Source organism: Hypanus sabinus, chromosome X2, assembly GCF_030144855.1.
Source record: "Hypanus sabinus isolate sHypSab1 chromosome X2, sHypSab1.hap1, whole genome shotgun sequence".
Lineage (NCBI taxonomy): Eukaryota > Metazoa > Chordata > Chondrichthyes > Myliobatiformes > Dasyatidae > Hypanus > Hypanus sabinus.
In genome coordinates this window covers 10,395,480-10,414,407 of record NC_082739.1, presented here as the reverse complement: position 1 = coordinate 10,414,407, position 18,928 = coordinate 10,395,480, and the positions used below count along the sequence as shown (strand labels likewise).

General features: G+C 43.1%; 1 protein-coding gene across 2 annotated transcripts in view; it reads right to left on the bottom strand.

The window, feature by feature from the left end:
• The window catches only part of LOC132385138 (reticulocyte-binding protein homolog 2a-like), a 262,129-nt gene that overhangs the window by 10,835 nt on the left and 232,366 nt on the right, over window positions 1-18,928 (bottom strand). For both annotated transcript variants that reach the window (XM_059956943.1, XM_059956944.1), the window contains one exon: window positions 3,372-3,424. The gene's annotated coding sequence lies outside the window, so the exon portion shown is untranslated. The remainder of the gene's footprint in view (window positions 1-3,371; window positions 3,425-18,928) is intronic.

Here is an 18,928-nt window from a genome sequence, read left to right as displayed (position 1 = left end):
CCGAGTCAAAGGATTGGCATCATAAAAGACCTGGGTAAGTTAAACCGTCTCTCTCTTAAACCCAAAACGCTGCAGCTTGAACGAACTAACAGTGACTTTTATATTTCCATCGGACAATACATTATCCCTAGACAATAACAGAGCTATTTCTTATTGGTTATTATTATACCAGCGCTTTAGATTTAGTATTGACGATGTATATTATCTGTATGTTTGCATTAATCTTATTTTTGTGCCCCTTTATCAATAAATACTTTTAAAAATAGTATCATCAGACCTCAACGGACCTCTCTATCTTTGCTGGTAAGTGACCCAGTTACGGGGCTTCATAACAAAGTGGGGGCTTGTCCTGGATTTGACACCGAATTGGGGGGCCAGTAAATCGGGCTAGTAAGTCCAAACTTGGATCTGGTTACGCAGGCAGACAGACAGGATACCAGCAAAGATGGACGTGGGTAATTTGTAGAAAACCCAACTCTGGAGGTGCTAAAGGCATCCACCAAATCAGACTTGATAAGTTTGGCGAAGGGGTTAAACCTCGTAGAGGTGAGGTTGTCAATGAAAAAGCGGGAGGTGCGAAGGGCAATAACTCAGTATTATATTGGGAAGAATGTGTTTACAGCTGAGGTATTGGAAAATATCCCTGAAAAGGTACCAGCTAGTGGGACGGCTCAGTTAGAGTTGGAGAAATTAAAGTTGGAACAGGCAATTAAGTTAACGCAGCTGGAGGCAGCTGAGAAGGAGAATGAACGAGCCAAGAGAGAGAGGGAGTATGCGCTCCAGCTAAAGGAGTTAGAGGTGAAACGAGGGCATGAAATGCAGTTAAAACAGCTGGAAGCAGCTGAGAAAGAGAAAAAGAGGAAACATGACTTGGAGATGGAGAAATTACGGCAAGAGCCACGAGTTCCGGGGTCAGACTGAGAGGAGCGGTTTAATGTTAGTCGGGAGTTGAGGTTAGTACCTCCGTTTGAGGGGACGGATGTTGATAGTTATTTCTTGCTTTTTGAAAAGGTGGCAGTGAATCAGAAGTGGCCCAAAGAGCAGTGGGTGGCGCTGTTACAAAGTGTGTTAAAAGGGAAGGCACAACGAGTATATACGGCATTGTCCATGGAGGAGGAAGAGGTGGAGAATTATGACAAAGTAAAAGCGGCCATTCTCCGGACTTATGAATTGGTACCTGAAGCGTATAGACAAAAGTTCAGAAATTTAAAGAAAGGGTGGAATCAGACATATATCGAGTTTGCCTATGAGAAGGGTGTGCTCTTGGATCATTGGTGTACAGCAGAAATAGTGGAAGAGGATTTTTGGCATCTCAGGGAGTTAATTCTGATTGAAGAATTTAAAGGTTGTGTTTCGGAGGATATCCGGATGTATTTGAATGAGAAGCTGAAAAGACCATCTCCGAATTTGCTAGGTTCGCAGATGAATATGCCCTAACCCACAAGACAAAGTTTTCCTCGAATAAAGGTTCCCAGAGAGACCATGGGAACGATCGAGAAAGCCCGCCGGCTGAGGCAGAGGTCCCGCCAGTAGCTAGTGGTAAAATTGAGGGGGAGAGGCAAGACGGCCAGAGATTTCTGGGCTTGACCTGTTTTAATTGTGGAAAGGGGGGGCATATTGCATCTCGGTGATTTGCTCTGAGGAAGGAGACAGGAAAAGGGAAAGCAGCAGTCCCTATCGGATGTGCCGTGATAATCAGTAAATCGACAAGAGAGCCCCGGGTAGACAGAGTACGAGAAGGGTCTGAGACTTGTCTGTCACACGGAACCGTGTCTGTGAGGGAGGGAGACACACCAGTTCCCATACGGATCTGGAGAGACACGGGGGCTGAGCTGTCGTTGATCAGCAGTAAGGCACTAGAGTTTGGTTGCAAGACGAGAATGGTAGCTGTGAAGGGAATAAGTAAAGGGACAGAAATGGTGCCCTTACATAAGGTCATTATGGATTGTGAGCTGGTAACTGGACCAGTTGAAATAGGGGTGCGATCAGAATTCCCGAGAACTGACGTGGACGTCCTTCTCGGTAACGATTTAGCAGGTGGTAAGGTTTGGGCAGCAATGACGCTGACGAGACAGTCGGTGAATGCTGCGGCCCCGCCCCTAGATTCCAAGATCTATCCCGCATGCGCAATCAATCGCAGCCTGTCGAGAGAGGCAGCTGAGAACCAGAGCAGTTTAAATCTGCCCAGTTTTGATTTGGCCGAGACGTTTCTACCGACCCTGTACCACGAGGGTTTAGAGGGTGGTAAAACGAAGGGTAGTAAAGTGAAAGAGGGGAAGGGAGAGGAGGTAGATCTGCCCTTAGCGAGGAGAAAGGTTCTAGAGGCAGAAAATAAAGATGAGGAACCGTTAGAGCGGTTAAGAGGTCCAGAGTTGGACAGGGATGATCTGTCTGGTTTGGCAGAACTGTTTGAAGAAGTTGAAAATTCTAACGGTGTTCCCGATAATGAAATGAGGGCAATCCTAGATGAAAAGGGTGCCCTTGCCTTGAAGAAGTCTGCTGGGTTGGCAGATGAGGTTGTTTCAGCCCACGGGGTTGAGTTTACTCCAGAAGTGAGTTGCCCAGAGAGTAGCTGGGAGGATCGGGGGAACTTAGAATTTGAAATGGGTACAGGTATTGGAAGCCGGGAAGAGGCCAATGTCCTGTTTGAGTGTGTCCAAGATGGGATGCACATGGTACTGAACCTAGTAACGGAGCTCAGAAAAAGTCTGAGGTATTTGATTCAGTGGAACGAGACGGCCGCCCTTGTGGGTCAGATAGACTTGGTTCAGTGAAGAAAGGGTTAACCTTGGTAATAGTGAGAAATGAGTTCCCAGGTGTTTGTGCTCGAAGGTGTGTTAAAAGTTAATGCGGAGCTCAAAAATGGGGAGATAAATATTATTATTGAAGGAAACGGGAAATCTGTAGTTCCCAAATCGAATGAAGAAATTTTAAACCCTGCAGCTCGCTTACAGGTTAAGCCGGGAGATGACGGGGACCCCCGTGCTATTGTTATTCCAGAGTGTGGTGTGAAAAGGCAGAATTTGAAATGCTGCTTGAACAAAGAGTTTGAACTGAAAACACATAGCCTGAAGGGTCCTGACGAGAGGGCTAGCCACCTGTGTAAAATTAAAGGGTTGGGTGGAAATTCAGAAGATGGTCTAAGTTTGGGACACGGTGTTATGGAAAAAGCGGGCGAGAGTTTATTTCGCCAAAGTACCCAAGTTCCCCACGTGGGAACTAACCGGAAAAGAGGCGATGGTTAAGGGGGACGCCATTGTTAAATAGCAAAGCCGGTTGTACGGGATTTCGACAAAGCATGTGAATAATAAAGACAACCCCATGGAAGCCTGCCTGTTAAGTTTGAAAGCGACCGAAAGATTAGTACTTACATAAACTTTTGTAGATGCACGTAAGCTAAGATCACAACTCCTTAATTTTGTTGCTGAGGGGAGGAAATAAAAAAAAAGTGGTTATTAAATTGAAGTCTGATGCTACAAGACTTTAGTAAGGTACAAGACGTTAAGACATTAAAGGAAGTGACACTGTAATCATTAACTGTTTAAATGCTGAATTGACTGTATAACTGTATTCCTCTGTAGTGAAAAGGAAAAGCTTTTGTATTGTGTTAGATTCCACAATCCTGTAAGACTCTGTACTATTTCGTTTTAACCGCTGGTAAAAACGCGTTGAAGAAAGGGGGTGTTATGCCTGCAGCCCCCAGCTTTGTGAGAATCGCAAGATCACTGTTGGGTTGGGTCAGGGGGCCCAGGAAATGAGAGAGAGACGTGCGGAATGTCTCGTTCCCCCGGCGATGTAAAGCTACGGGACATGGCCATTGTCTCCGGAAGGCAAAGCTGTGGATTGGAGATACTATGCTACGTGAACGTCCTCAGGCAAAGTGGGCTGTTTGAGGGAGGGATTGCATCACCCCCAACGTGATTGACATCTGCGACCCTGCGAGTCAGGATAAAAGAGGGTCTGTGGGAGCAGCCCCTCAGACGCACCAGAAGAACGCTAGCACTCCCATGATAGCGGGAAGCCATTTGAAGGAGGCCACGCGCGTTCAGGTCTGTTGCCTGGGACTGGTGGCTTGTAACACGGAAAACGGCTTTTAGCTAACAACGGGGAAACCAACTCCCCGACTCAAAGGATTGGCATCATGAAAGACCCAGGTAAGTTAAACCGTCTCTCTCTTAAACCCAAAACGCTGCAGCTTGAATGAACTAAAAGTGACTTTTATATTTCCATCGGACAATACATTATCCCCGAGACAACGATAGAGCTATTTCTTATTGGTTATTATTATACCTGCGCTTTAGATTTAGCATTAACAACGTATATTATCTGTATGTTTGCATTAATCTTATTGTGCTGCCTTTATGACAGTTATTTAGCTTATAATATTTTCGCTTAGTAATTCATTTTTTAGCATTCTAGTTAAAGTTAGGATTGTTTAAAGTTGTCTGTGAGATATAGCAGCATGCGATGACATCACATCCAGTTTTGGGAAAATACAGGTTTGGAAAAAGGGAAAGGTGGGGGCCAACATGTGCGAGCAAGCAGCAGCAAAGTTTTCTTTCTAAGCACCAGAAACATTGTGAAAGCAATGCTGTGAGTTATGAGATAATCGATATGTTGAACTAAAATGTTAACACCAATCCTGTTAAAAGAAACAATGGTCGATAATGTTTATGTTTCCGTTAGTTAAAGAGTTGTGGATAGTTTGTGTTGGTGTATTTAAAGCAGTCAATGGCGTAGGTAGATTCTGACTGTATGCTGCACTTTAATGTAATGTAGTTGTTTTACCTTGCAAGTACTTACGATGTAATTGTAATATCAAGAAGGAAACAAATGCTGTACAAATCTTGTATTGTCTCATCAACAGATTTCACCATACGTCAATGTGGAAGAGTGAACAGTAAACGGTTAATCTTACTGTGATCCTGTCGTTATTGACAAAGGTTTATCTCGGTGTTTAGTTCCGCATTATCTTACACGCCGAGTGAGAACACTACAGTGAAAAAGCGGCATTATCAGGTGTTTCAAGTGCTGCAATGACATCTCGATCCCAGGGAGGGTGGGAACAGGAAGGCTTTAAAGCGAGGCCGCGAAGTTTGAATAAATCTCTTTGCAACTGCAGCTCACCAATTACGTGTCGTTATTTCAGCACTGCATGAGGCACACCGCTACATAGCAATAAATAACGAGCTTTAAATAAAAAGATAAGGGTCCTTAAAGTGAAACCACTGGTTGTGGGAATACAAGAAATAGTATGAGTGTAGCTATCCTCTTCTGTTTAAGAGCCTGACGGTTCTTGAACCTGGTGGTGCAAGTCCTGGGGCTCTTGTACCTTCTAGCTGATGGCAGCAGCGAGTAAAGAGAATGGCCTGTGTAGTGAAGATCTCTGACGATGGACGCGGCTTTCCTACAGCACCATTTCATGTAGATGTGCTCAATGGTAGGGTGGGTTTTAACTGTGGCGTACTAGACAGAATCCATTACCATTTGTAGGATTTTCCGCTCAAAGGCATTGGTGTTCCCATACCAGGCTGTAATGCAACCAGTCAGCACACTCTCCACCACACATCTATAGAGATTTGCCAAGGTTTTCGATGACATGCCAAATCTCTGTAAACCCCTGAGGAAGTAGGGTCGTCGTTGTACTTTCTTTTCAATTATATTTATATGATGGGTCCAGAGCAGGTCCTCCGAGATAATGATATCCAGGAATTTAAAGTTACTGACCCTCTTCACTTCTGATCTTCTGATGATTACTGGCTCATGGACCTCTAGTTTCCCTCCCCTGAAATCTACAATGAGTTCCTTGGTCTTATTGACATCGAGTGAGAGGTTGCTGTTATTACACCACTCAGCCAAGTTTTCAGTCTCCTTCCTGTATGCTGATTCATCACTTTTGATGCAGCCCACGACAGGACATTCCTTCAGGATTTTTAAGAAAATTGTTGATATGTATTAATAGGTATGGATGAAGACAAGCAAAATTTTATACTGACGATTACAAATATTATCACTGCCAGTATTTTCCAGTTGTGGGTAATTTTTATAACCACTTTCAGCATATCCATTACAACTACATGCATTGTCTTCAATTGTGTGAATGCTGTTTATTCCCTCCCTAATCCAGTGTGCTCCTTGATTGTGTGTTGCCCTGTTTGACCAGATATTAAACCAAAGGTTCACTGTCTCTGTGTTTATTGGTAATTCTGTTCTGTGGTTGGTGATATTTTGGTGTGTTGAATTTAGTTTCAATGTCCTATGTAAACCTTTTCATTGTTCTTGAACTGATGATTCTGGTTCCTTCACCTGGCACATTTCATATATCCATTTAGTCTGGCTTTGTATTATTATTATTAAAATATAAAACATAGATATCGACCACATATTACAGGCCCTTCGGCCCACAATGTTGTGCCGACCTTGTAACCTACTCTAGAAGCTGCCTAGAATTTCCCTATCGCACAGCCCTCTATTTTTCTGAGCTCCATGTACCTATCTAAGAGTCTCTTAAAAGACCCTGTTGTATCCGCTTCCACCACCACCGTCAGCAGTGCATCCCACGCACCCACCACTCTCTGTGTGAAAAACTTACCTCTGACATCCCCCTTGTACCTACTTCCAAGCACCTGAAAACTGTGCCCCCTCATGTTAGCCATTTCAGCCCTGGGAAAAAGCCTCTGACTGTCCACACGATGAATGCCCCGCATCATCTCATCAGGTCACTTCTCTATCACCTCTATAGGTCACTTCTCATCCTCTCCCACACCAAGGAGAAAAGGCCAAGTTCACTCAACCTATCCTCATAAAGTACACCCTCCAATCCAGGCAATATCCTTGTAAATCCCCTCTGCACTCTCTCTATAGTTTCCACATCCTTCCTGTAGCGAGGTGACCAGAACTGAACACAGTACTCCAAGTAAGGTCTTGTATAGCTGTAATATTACCTCACAGCTCCTGAACTCAAAGCCACGGTTGATGAATGCCAACTCATCATACACCTTCTTAACCACAGAGCCAATCTGTGCAGCAGTTTTAAGTGGCCTATGGACTCGGACCCCAAGATCTCGCAGAAACTCCACACTGCCGAGAGTCTTCCATTATTATTATATTCTGTTTTCAAATTTGACCTACCAAAATGAACCACTTCACACTTATCTGGGTTGAACTCCATCTGCCACTTCTCAGCCCAGTTCTGCAACCAATCGATGTCCCGCTGTAACCTCTGGCAACCCTCCAGACTATCCACAACACCCCCAACCTTTGTGTCATCAGCAAACTAACTAACCCACCCTTCTACTTCCTCATCAGGTCATTTATAAAACAGAACAGATCCCTGTGAGACATCTCTGGTCACCGACCTCCATGCAGAAGACGAACCATCCCCAACCACCCTTTGCCTTCTGTGGGCAAGCCAATTCTGAATCCACAAAGCAAGGTCTCCTTAGATCTCATGCCTTCTTACTTTCTGAAGGAGCCTTGCATGGGGAACCTTATCAAATACCTTACTGAAATCCATATACACTACATCCACTGCTCTACCTTCATCTATGTGTTTTGTTACATCCTCAAAGAATTCAATCAGACTCATAAGGCACAACCTGCCCTTGACAAAGCCATGCTGACTATCCCTAATCTAATTATGTCTCTCCAAATGCTCATAAATCCTGCCTCTCAGGATCTTCTCCAACAACTTGCCCACCACTGAAGTCAGACTCACTGTCTATAATTTCTTGGGTTATCTCTACTCCCTTTCTTGAACAAGGGAACAGCATTTGCAACCCTCCAATCCTCCAGTACTTCTCCCATCTCTATTGATGATGCAACGATCATCGCAAGAGGCTCAGCAATCTCTTCTCTCGCTTCTCACAGTAGCCTGGGGTATATCTCATTCGGTCCTGGTGACTTATCTAACTTGATGCTTTCCAAAAGCTCCAGCACATCCTCTTTCTTAATGTCTATATGCTCAAGCTTTTCAGTTCGCTGTAAGTCATCCTCACAATTGCCAAGGCCTTTTTCCCTGGTGAATACTGAAGCAAAGTATTCATTAAGTACTTCCGCTACCTCCTCCGACTCCATGCACGTTTCCACTATCGCACCTGTTTAGTCCTATTCGCACACGGCTCATCCTCTTGCTCTTCACATACATGGAGAAGACTTATTTTCATTTATTATTATTATTAATATTATTGTGTTCTTTATCTTTGATGCTTTTATTGTGCTGCATCAGACCCAGAGTAACAATTATTTCATTCTTCTTACACTTGACTAAAGGAAATAATACTAAACAATCTTGAATAAGGAGAAAGTTACTTTAAAAACTGGCAACTGTGGACAGAAGAAAAAAGAAATAAAAAGAAAGTGAAAGAGAACTTCCAACTCCTCCTGAATAGCAAGGGGAATGCTGTTTACCGGACATTGTTAATTTCAATATCGAAGTCCCAAGGGCTGTAATTTGTGCAGATAGGAGACGAGATTGTACGTTTTTGCAGCACTGTAGGTCGCTAAAGGCTGAAAAGACAGGGGGAGTGGACTGGAGACTTAATGGACAGAAAACTAAAAGCTCAAGAGGGCTGTTATTTTCTTAGCAGTGGGAATATTTTTAGTGTTTAAGAGCTCGTTACAGATTATCCATCACTCCTGGACATGTCTCCTGATCTGCACTTTTGGCTGGCTTGGCACTGTGCGCATTAGCTTCTCCATTCTAACCCATGGAGCCACGACAGCTTTTTCCACCTTGCAGGTTTTCTGCCCAAGTATTTCACAGGCCAGCTCTTGCTAACAGACTCTCAAACACTCTCGTCAATACTGACTTTCAATCAACACTCTTACAACTCTTTCCATGCAATGGAAAGTAGCTTTTTCATTAATGTTTCTGTGCTGCCTTTATGGCAGTTATTTAGTTTATAATATTTTTGCTTAGTAATTCATTGGTTAGCATTCTAGTTAAAGTTAGGATTGTTTGGGGTTGTCTGTGAGAGATCGCGGCATGCGATGACGTCACATCCGGTTTCGCTGCGTCCTGTGGGAAAATACCGGTTTGGAAAAAACGGAAAGGTGCGAGCAAGCAGCGGCAAAGTTTTCTCTCTACGCACCAGAAACATTGTGAAAGCAACGCTGTGAGTTATGAGATAATCGATATGTTGAACTAAAATGTTAACACCGATCCTGTTAAAAGAAACGATGGTCGATAATGTTTATGTTTCTGTTAGTTAAAGAGTTGCGGATAGTTTGCGTTGAAGTGTATTTAAAGCAGTCAATGGCGTAGGTAGATTCTGACTGTATGCTGTACTTTAATGTAATGTAGTTGTTTTACCTTGCAAGTACTTACGATGTAATTGTAATATCAAGAAGGAAACAAATGCTGTACAAATCTTGTATTGTTTTATCAACAGTTTTCACCATACGTCAATGTGGAAGAGTGAACAGTAAACGGTTAATCTTACTGTGATCCTATCGTTATTGACAAAGGTTTATCTCTGTGTTTAGTTCTGCGTTATCCTACACGCCGAGCAAGAAGACTACAATTATTTTTGTGCCCCTTTATCAATAAATACTTTTAAAAATAGTATCATCAGACTTCAACGGACCTCTCTATCTTTGCTGGTAAGTGACTCAGTTACGGGGCTTCGTAACAATAACCAATACAGGCACACATCAAGGATATGTGCTTAGCCTACTGCTCTACCTCCTCTACAATCATGACTGTGTGGCTAGGCAGAGCTTAAATGTCACCTATAAGTTCAATGACAACACGACCTGTTGTTGGTAAAATCTCAGATGGTGAGATTCTATATAGGATTGAGATAGATTGGTTGGTTGAGTGGTGATGCAACAACAAGCTTGCACTTAGCATCAGCAAGACCAAGGAATTGATTGTGAACTTCAGGAAGGGCAAGTTGAGTGAACAGGCACCAGTCCTCACCAAAAGGTCAGCAGTGGAAAGGGTGAGTGGCTTCAAGATCCTGGGCATCAACATCTCAGAGGCTCTATCCTGGGTCCAACATATTGATATAATCACAAAGAAAGCAAGCCAATGGCTATACTTCATAAGGAGTTTGAAGATACCTGGTATGTCACTAAAGACTCTAGCAGATTTCTACAGATGTATGGTGGAGAGTGTTCTGACTAGTTGCATCACAGCCTGGTTTGGAGCCTTCAATGCATAGGATCAGAAAGACTACAGAGTGTAGACTCAGCCATTTTCATCATGGACACAACTTTCCCTGCCATCAAGGACATCTTCAAGAGGCAGTGCCTCAAGGAGCTGGTATTCAGCATTAAAGACACTTATCAGTCTGGACATGTCCTCTTCACCTTTCTGCCACTGGGGGGAGATACAGGATCCTGAAGCCTCTTACTTAATGTTTTAAGAACAGCTTCTTCCCCTCTCCTATCAAATTTCTGACCAGTCTATGACTTCATGAACACTACCTCGTTATTCCTCTTTTGCATTTTTTTTATAATTGATAATATATTTTATTTCTAGCTCAGTACTGCTTCTGCAAAACAACAAGTTCCACATATCAACACACACAAAATGCTGAAGAAACTCAGCAGGTCAGGCAGTATCTACGGAAATGAATAAACAGTCAACGTCACGGGCCAAGACTCTTCTTCAGGAAAGGAAGGGGAAAGAAGCCAGAATAAAAAGGTGGGAGGAAGGGAAGGAGGATTGCTTGAAGGTGATAGGTGAAGCTAGGTGGGTGGGAAAGGTAAAGGACTGGATAGGAAGGAATCTGATGGGAGAGAAGAGTGGACCATAGGAGAAAGGGTTTATTATCACTGACATATTTCAGTGGTGATAAACTTGATTCTAATTCTCTTAATGAAGTAAGTTGACAGGATTGTTCAAAAGGATTGCAGTAAGTTGATAAAATCCAGGATTCAAGAATCAACTCTTTGAAAGATGGTTGAAGCAGATTCAATAGCAAAACAGTATAAGAAAATTAAATTAGGATAGAAATTGTTGAGCTGAAGAATGTGCTATGTTTGACAACTCTTTCTTCTTCCTCTCCTTAAGCAGTCCTTTATGATTTAGGATAACTTGCTTTGATCCATGTTTTGTAGGTTCTGAGGTGTTCTCCCATAGAGAAGGCAAATGGACATCTCCCATCCTGTATTGCTTTATAATTCTATTATCTGCTCAACTGTGGATTACCTGGTATACAGAATGGTACGAAGATGGAGCCACTAAGAGCATTGTGCAAGTTGCTAAAATATCAGGACATGTCCAACAGGCTCTCAGTATGCACACCATTACAGGTAGGTGTCAAATCCCTAAGGCTGTCCCAGGGCTAGGTAACTGTGGATCCTTCTTCACTGGTCCCTACCCCAGATAATTACTGTCACTCACTCACTCACCTCGAGGTCAAACTTGAAGTGAAAAGTGGTGGTTGCTCTATGGAAGGAGCAAAGAATGAAACAAGATCTAAACATGTGACAAGACGGTAAAAACTCACCATAATTCTGCATGGAAATCCTGTTAAAGAAAGAATTTCTATTTTAATAACATCTTTCCTGAATGGTCACGATGTTTCCCAGCAAATTTAACACAGTTGGAATGCACGACACACAGCAGCTGATTCCTGCAGGTTAGTCCCACAGTGACAATACTTTAATCAGCTAATTGTTTTATTGGTGTAGGCTGAAGGACAAGCACCAGTTAGAGCACAAAAACCCTTTGAAATAGGCCTATGACTCTTGAGGTCAGACGGGGTTTCTGGTTAATGTGTCACCTGACAAAAAGCAGGTCCAATGAAGAAAATTCACTCAGTACTGTGCTGATGTAGTAGCCTGGTAGTAGCTGATGCCCAAACATCAGAATGGAACGTGTACATGCACACTTTTGATCCTGGGATCACAGTACTACACACAAGGCCAGGCCTAGGGCACAAGAGCCAAGAGTCTGGAGAGAAAGCAGGAGTACATGAGTCCTGGTCAAATGGCCATAGTTCAAGTCTGGCTCCTGCTGCTTGTCATTGAGTGGATTCTGTACCTGACATTTGCTTGTTTCAAAGAAGAGCAGGTGAGCTGTCTCCATGTCTCGTCAATATGCATCACTCAATCAATGCTCCAAACAAAAAACACTATATTGAGTACATTGCAATTTGTGAGAGCTTGCTGTGTATAAACTTAACATTTTGTGCCTTTGTCACAATAGTAGCTGCATTTCAAAAATATTTAATTGGCTATAAGGGATATCCTGAGTTTATAAAAGATACTTTACAAATTCATTCACATTTTTCCTTTTATCTCCACCTCCCATTCCTTCTGGATTTCTCTCAGCTGGCTATTATTCTGTTTTTCTCTGAGAGCTGCAGAATCCCATCCAGTGATATATCTGAGGGTTGTCTGCATGATGAATGGTACCATCTTCAACCTGTCACCTTCCGCTCAGATAACCAATGGCAAAAGTGGCATTATATGTGAACGGCATGAAGAAAAATTAGCTTCATCTTCATGAGGTGTCAAACAATTAAACTTATTGATATTGGTTTTAGTTGCAAATGGAAATGGTGACAGTTAGCCTCCTTGCAACGTCATCTGTGGAGTAGCTTAAACCAGTCTCAGTCTCAGCCGATTTTATTCCCAGTATCTGCAAATGTACTTGAGAACAGTTTTATTCCAATAGTTCAGGATCTTATTAATCTACCACCAGGCCTTTACATGCTATAGAGTCAGAAAGTGACCAGGGGAGGGAGATGCAACACCTAAATACATAGAAGACATCAGGAAAACTCTCTCACAGATTCCTTTAATTATCTCCTGCTCACCTCAGACATTCTCTATTCTCTCTCCTTCCACTGGGTAGTCAATATAAAAGTTTGAAAACAGGGTCAAGGATACCTTCTATCGCATTGTTATAAGACTCTTGAAGAGACCTGTTGTATGTTGAAGATGAATTCTTGACCTCACAACCTACCCCATCACAGCTCTTGCACCTTATAGTCTAAATACATTGCACTTCCTCTGTAACAGTAACAATATATTCTGCCTTCTTTTATTGTCTTTTTCTTCTGTTACCTCAATGTACTTATGCTTTGAAATTATCTGTCCAGATGGTTTGTAAAACTAAGTATCTCAGTGAATTTTTGGTACATGGACAGCACAGTAGTGTAGCAAGCTGGAGGAGCTCAGCAGGTCGGGCAGCATCCGTGGAAACGAACAGTCAACGTTTCAGGCCGAGACCCTTCATCAGGACTCAGCATCTGCACTGTACTTTGTGTTTACAATAGTGTAGCAGTTAAGTGTATCACTTTACAGCACCAACAATTGGAAGATAGTGATTCAATTCTCACCACTGTCTGTAAGGAGTTGTATGTTCCCCATGTGACAGCGTGGGCTTCCTCCGGGTGCCCCAGTTTTCTCCCAAAAGAGGTACAAGTTAGTGTTAGAAAGTTGTAGACTTTCTATATTAGTGTTGGAAGAATGGCAACACTTGCAGACTGCCCCCAGCACATTGCAAACGATGGCACAACTGATAGATGAAGCTCTACTTTTCAGGCGGCATCTGTGGGGGAGAGTGGAATCAATGTTTCAGGTCAAGAGCCCTTCATCAGAACCAGAAAAGTGAAAAAACTAGTTCTTTTGAAGTTGCAGAGAAGGTAAGTGATGGAGGAAACAGAGGGGATGGCATTGATAGGGTGCAGACCGAAACTGACAGACAACAGTCAGTGTAGGAGATAGAAGAGGAAATAAATGAAACAAATTGAAAAGATAATTAGAATTCAGAATTAGAATCAGAAATACTAGGGAGTATTATCACTATTTTATATGACATCAAATTTGTTATACTGTCATGGTGTTGCTCTCAGAAGGCAAGGCTGGGTCCAAGTGCGAAGGAATGGCAGGTTCTCGGTCACAGGAAATGCTGACAATGACTCGAGCCCAGGAGCAGAGGGTGACGGGCTTTCTCTGTCACTGAGGTCACGAGCACCACCACAGCCCAAGAACTGCAGACTGCAGGGTCACGATGCGATCCAGGAGTGGCGGAACTGCAGGATCCCCAGGAGGAAACGTAAACAAGAGGTTAGACATAGAAATGCCAAAGGAGCCTTGGAAGACTGACTGAATGACACTGCGAGACAATTCATTCTCTCCAACACAATGACTCCGCGAAGGCACTAACCGAGAGTCCTGTTTAAATAATCATAGAATAGGGACAATATGTGTCAGTCACAATTAACTTGACAAGATTAAGCCAAAAGTACAAGGGCTTAACGGCTCTAGTTATGATAATGATTAGTAAATACAGGTGCTTGCGAACACTCGCAAGCCACAGAGGCCCTCAAGATATATAGTGCAAAGACACAAAATTACAATCTGGTTTGGGTGTTTGTGGATTCAACAGGAGTGTGTTAATGAGTCACTGCACTAAAATTCTACCGATGTTGCAGCCCTATGAACTCTGCATGGTACTCTCTGAAATAAACTCTATTTTCTTTCATGGGGCATATCAAGTGTAAACTACTGACCTCGCTTCAAAGCCCTTGTTGGGCAGCAGAAGTCAGGTAAATGTTTATTGCCTGTAGCTCACAAGTAAGTTTCCATCTGGTCTACGGAAACAGCTCATGCAAGATAATGAGACTTGCTGCATGAATGTGAGCCATAATGCTCTGTTGGAACTCTACCCTTGTCTTTAGAACAGTCACTCCCTGCAACCTTTGATCTCAATTTAAGGATATCGAAGGTTCTGGAGAGAAGGCAGGGGAATGGGGTTGAGAAAGAAAATAAATCAGCCATGATTGAAAAGTGCAGCAGACTCAATGGGCCAAATGGCCTAATTCTACTCCTATGTCTTTTGATCTTAGAGTCAATTTCAAAGCAGACTATCAGACACACTGGCTGTAAGGTTATAGGATCATAGAGCATAGAAACAGGCCTCCCAAGTCCATGCCACCCAGGGGGACATATCCATTTTAATCCCTTCTTTCAGCACTTGGCCAACAGCCTTCAGTGCCTGTGTGATTCAAGTACTTGCCTGTCAGTGAATCTGCTCGCACCACTTTCTCTGGCTCTGTATTCCAGATAGTCATCATCTTTTGGGTGAAAAATGTCTTCCTCAGATCCCCTTTAATTATTCTGTACCCTAAATCTACAAGTTTGTATATCCTGTAGTTTTAGTTTATTCTGATATGGGGAAAGGTTCCATGTGGTCTATTCTATCTGTGTCCATCCTCACTTTCTATTTCTCAATCATGTCCACTCTAACTTCCTGAACTCCAGAGATAGCAGGCTTAGCCTCTCTGGTCTCTCCCCATAACTGAAACACTCCATCTTTGGCAACATCCTGGTGAATCTTTTCTGTACTCTCTCCAGCACTGTCGTGACTTTCTTATATTATGTTGACCAGATCTGCATGCACTACTCCATCTGAGGTCTGACCGATGTTTTAACTAGGTGGAGCCTAACTTCCCTGCTCTTGTACTTGATGCTGAGATACATCCTAGGATGTGCTGAGGCACACCATCAATGATGTAAGCTGGGGTTATCGGGTGTTTCAGGTCTTTCAACGTCAGACACTCCTACCCAGGTGACCCAGCCAGGGTTCATCAGGCCCCGGCTTGTGTCCCAGCTGGTCCATGGGTCACACTTCTTGATCCTTAGCCACCTGGAGGTTTGCTCAGCAGCTACTGTGATGGTCCTGAAGGCTCTTTTCTTTGCAGCCCCCGGAATGCCAAGGAGAGAGTAGGTTCTGCACAGCGAGCAGCCAGCAAAACCTCTATTCCCCACCTCTATAGGCTCACATCGTGCCCTCCACCCCTGTCTCTGGCACTGCTCTACCAGCTTTCTTACACTTGAATGCCTCTTCAATTTAGTCTTCCCAAGGAACTGTCAGTTCTACCATGACCACCTGTGTCGAGGTTTCTGACAGAATGACCATGTCAGGCCTCAGGGATGAGGATGCGATGAAATCCGGGAACTTTAATTGCTTTCCCAGATCGACTTTTCAGTTGCCAGTCAGACATCGTGGCAAGTAAGCCTGCTGGTGATCTGGTCTGAGTCTGTACACAAAAATACAACTGCAGATGCTGTGGATCAAAGAATACGTACACAACGCTGGAAGAACTCAGCAGGCCAGGCAGCATCCGTGAGAAAAGAGTAGCCAACGTTTCGGGCCGAGACTCTTCAAACTATGGTCTGAGTCTGTGGTTGGTCTCCAGCTTTTACATAGGCTATGGGCTTTCTTGGTTAGCGGAGGTGCCAGTATCCCTTTAATATATCTTCTTATTCATATGATTGACTTCCACTACCACCTTGATAGATTCTTGGATTGGCACACCAAGATACTTCCACAGACTCGTCTATTCAAAGTGCTTGCCCTTGCTTCTTTAGTACTCCTTTGCATTGAGCACCATCGGCCTTTTCTTTAGCCTATTTCACCAGCATATTGATTTCAAGCTGCAGGCTAAAACTGCCCTTCAGCCTTTCAACGACTCTACCAATTTTCATGTCATTTGTGAACTTACTAATCATGTCTCCTCCATCCACATCCAAATCTTTCAAGTATATTGCAAGCAGCAAGGATTCAGTATAATCCCTATTTAACACCACTAATCATAGGTATCCAATCACAAAAAAAACCAACTATCATTTTCCTGTGGCATTGCCAAGTTAATTTTGTTACCAACTTAACTTGCGCTGAGTCCATGAATGCTAACCTTCTGAACTAGTCTCCCATGTGGACCTGGATCTTGTCACTAGAGTCCATGTAAGACACATGCACTGCACAACTCTCATAAATACACTGTTATCTCTTCACAAAGTTCAGTATGACTGACCAGATAGGATCTACAGTTAACAAAGCCATGTTGGCTATCTGATTAGTCCCTGCTTCTGCAGTGCTTATTAATCCGGTCCCTCAGAATATTTTGTGAACCTGACATGAGCCTAAATAGTCAGGAAAGTGTAAGATAAAAGGGAAGGAGAGTGCAGAAGGGGATGTTGAAGTCTCCAAAATTTAAAAAAAGGATAGAAAGCTTAGAAAAGTATAAGAATTTAATTTCAGGCAACATGGAGACAAGCTTGAGAAGAGAAGTGTGAAATACAGAACTGACAGTGTTATACATAAATGCATGCAATATATGAATTGCCAGCCAGTGGTGTAGTGGCATCTGCACCGGACTATGAGGTGAGTGGTCTTGGGTTCAAATCCGGCCTTTTCCTTGCATGCTTTCCAGCCACGCTGGGTTGAGCGTCGAGCGAGCAACTCAGCCTCATAAAAAAACAGACAAGAATGTTAAAGAAATGGCATTTGCTGCCCAGTGCACCACAAGGAGCAGAAAGGAACAACAATATATGAAATAAGGCAGATGAGCTTATCGCACGGCTAGAGATTGACAGGTACAATGTGGTGGACATCAGAAAGTAGAGGCTGAAAAAAGATCATAGCTGAGACCTAAACATCCAAGGATACACACCTTATAACCATATATAACCATATAACAATCACAGCACGGAAACAGGCCATCTTGGCCCTCCTAGTCCGTGCCGAACCCTTAATCTCACCTAGTCCCACCTACCCGCACTCAGCCCATAACCCTCCACTCCACTCCTGTCCATATACCTATCCAATTTTACCTTAAATGACACAACTGAACTGGCCTCTACTACTTCTACAGGAAGCTCATTCCACACAGCTATCACTCTTTGAGTAAAGAAATACCCCCTCGTGTTTCCCTTAAACTTCTGCCCCCTAACTCTCAAATCATGTCCTCTAGTTTGAATCTCCCCTACTCTCAATGGAAACAGCCTGTTCACGTCAACTCTATCTATCCCTCTCAAAATTTTAAATACCTCGATCAAATCCCCCCTCAACCTTCTACGCTCCAATGAATAGAGACCTAACTTGTTCAACCTTTCTCTGTAACTTAATTGCTGAAACCCAGGTAACATCCTAGTAATTCGTCTCTGCACTCTCTCTAATTTATTGATATCTTTCCTATAATTCGGTGACCAGAACTGCACACAATATTCCAAATTTGGCCTTACCAATGCCTTGTACAACTTTAGCATTACATCCCAACTTCTGTACTCAATGCTTTGATTTATAAAGGCCAGCGTTCCAAAAGCCCTCTTCACCACCCTATCTACATGAGACTCCACTTTCAGGGAACTATGCACAGTTATTCCTAGATCTCTCTGTTCCTCTGCATTCCTCAATGCCCTACCATTTACTCTGTATGTTCTATTTGGATTATTCCTGCCAAAATGTAGAACCTCACACTTCTCAGCATTAAACTCCATCTGCCAACGTTCAGCCCATTCTTCTAACTGGCATAAATCTCCCTGCAAGCTTTGAAAATCCACCTCATTATCCACAACACCTCCTACCTTAGTATCATCGGCATACTTACTAATCCAATTTACCACCCCATCATCCAGATCATTTATGTATATTACAAACAACATTGGGCCCAAAACAGATCCCTGAGGCACCCCGCTAGTCACCGGCCTCCATCCCGATAAATAATTATCCACCACTACTCTCTGGCATCTCCCATCTAGCCACTGTTGAATCCATTTTATTACTCCAGCATTAATACCTAACGACTGAACCTTCTTAACTAACCTTGCATGTGGAACTTTGTCAAAGGCTTTGCTGAAGTCCATATAGACTACATCCACTGCCTTACCCTCGTCAACATTCCTCGTAACTTCTTCAAAAAATTCAATAAGGTTTGTCAAACATGACCTTCCACGCACAAATCCATGCTGGCTACTTCTAATCAGATCCCGTCTATCCAGATAATTATAAATACTATCTCTAAGAATACTTTCCATTAATTTACCCACCACTGATGTCAAACTGATAGGTCTATAATTGCTAGGCTTCCTTCTAGAACCCTTTTTAAACAATGGAACCACATGAGCAATACACCAATCCTCTGGCACAATCCCCGTTTCTAATGACATATTAAAGATCTCC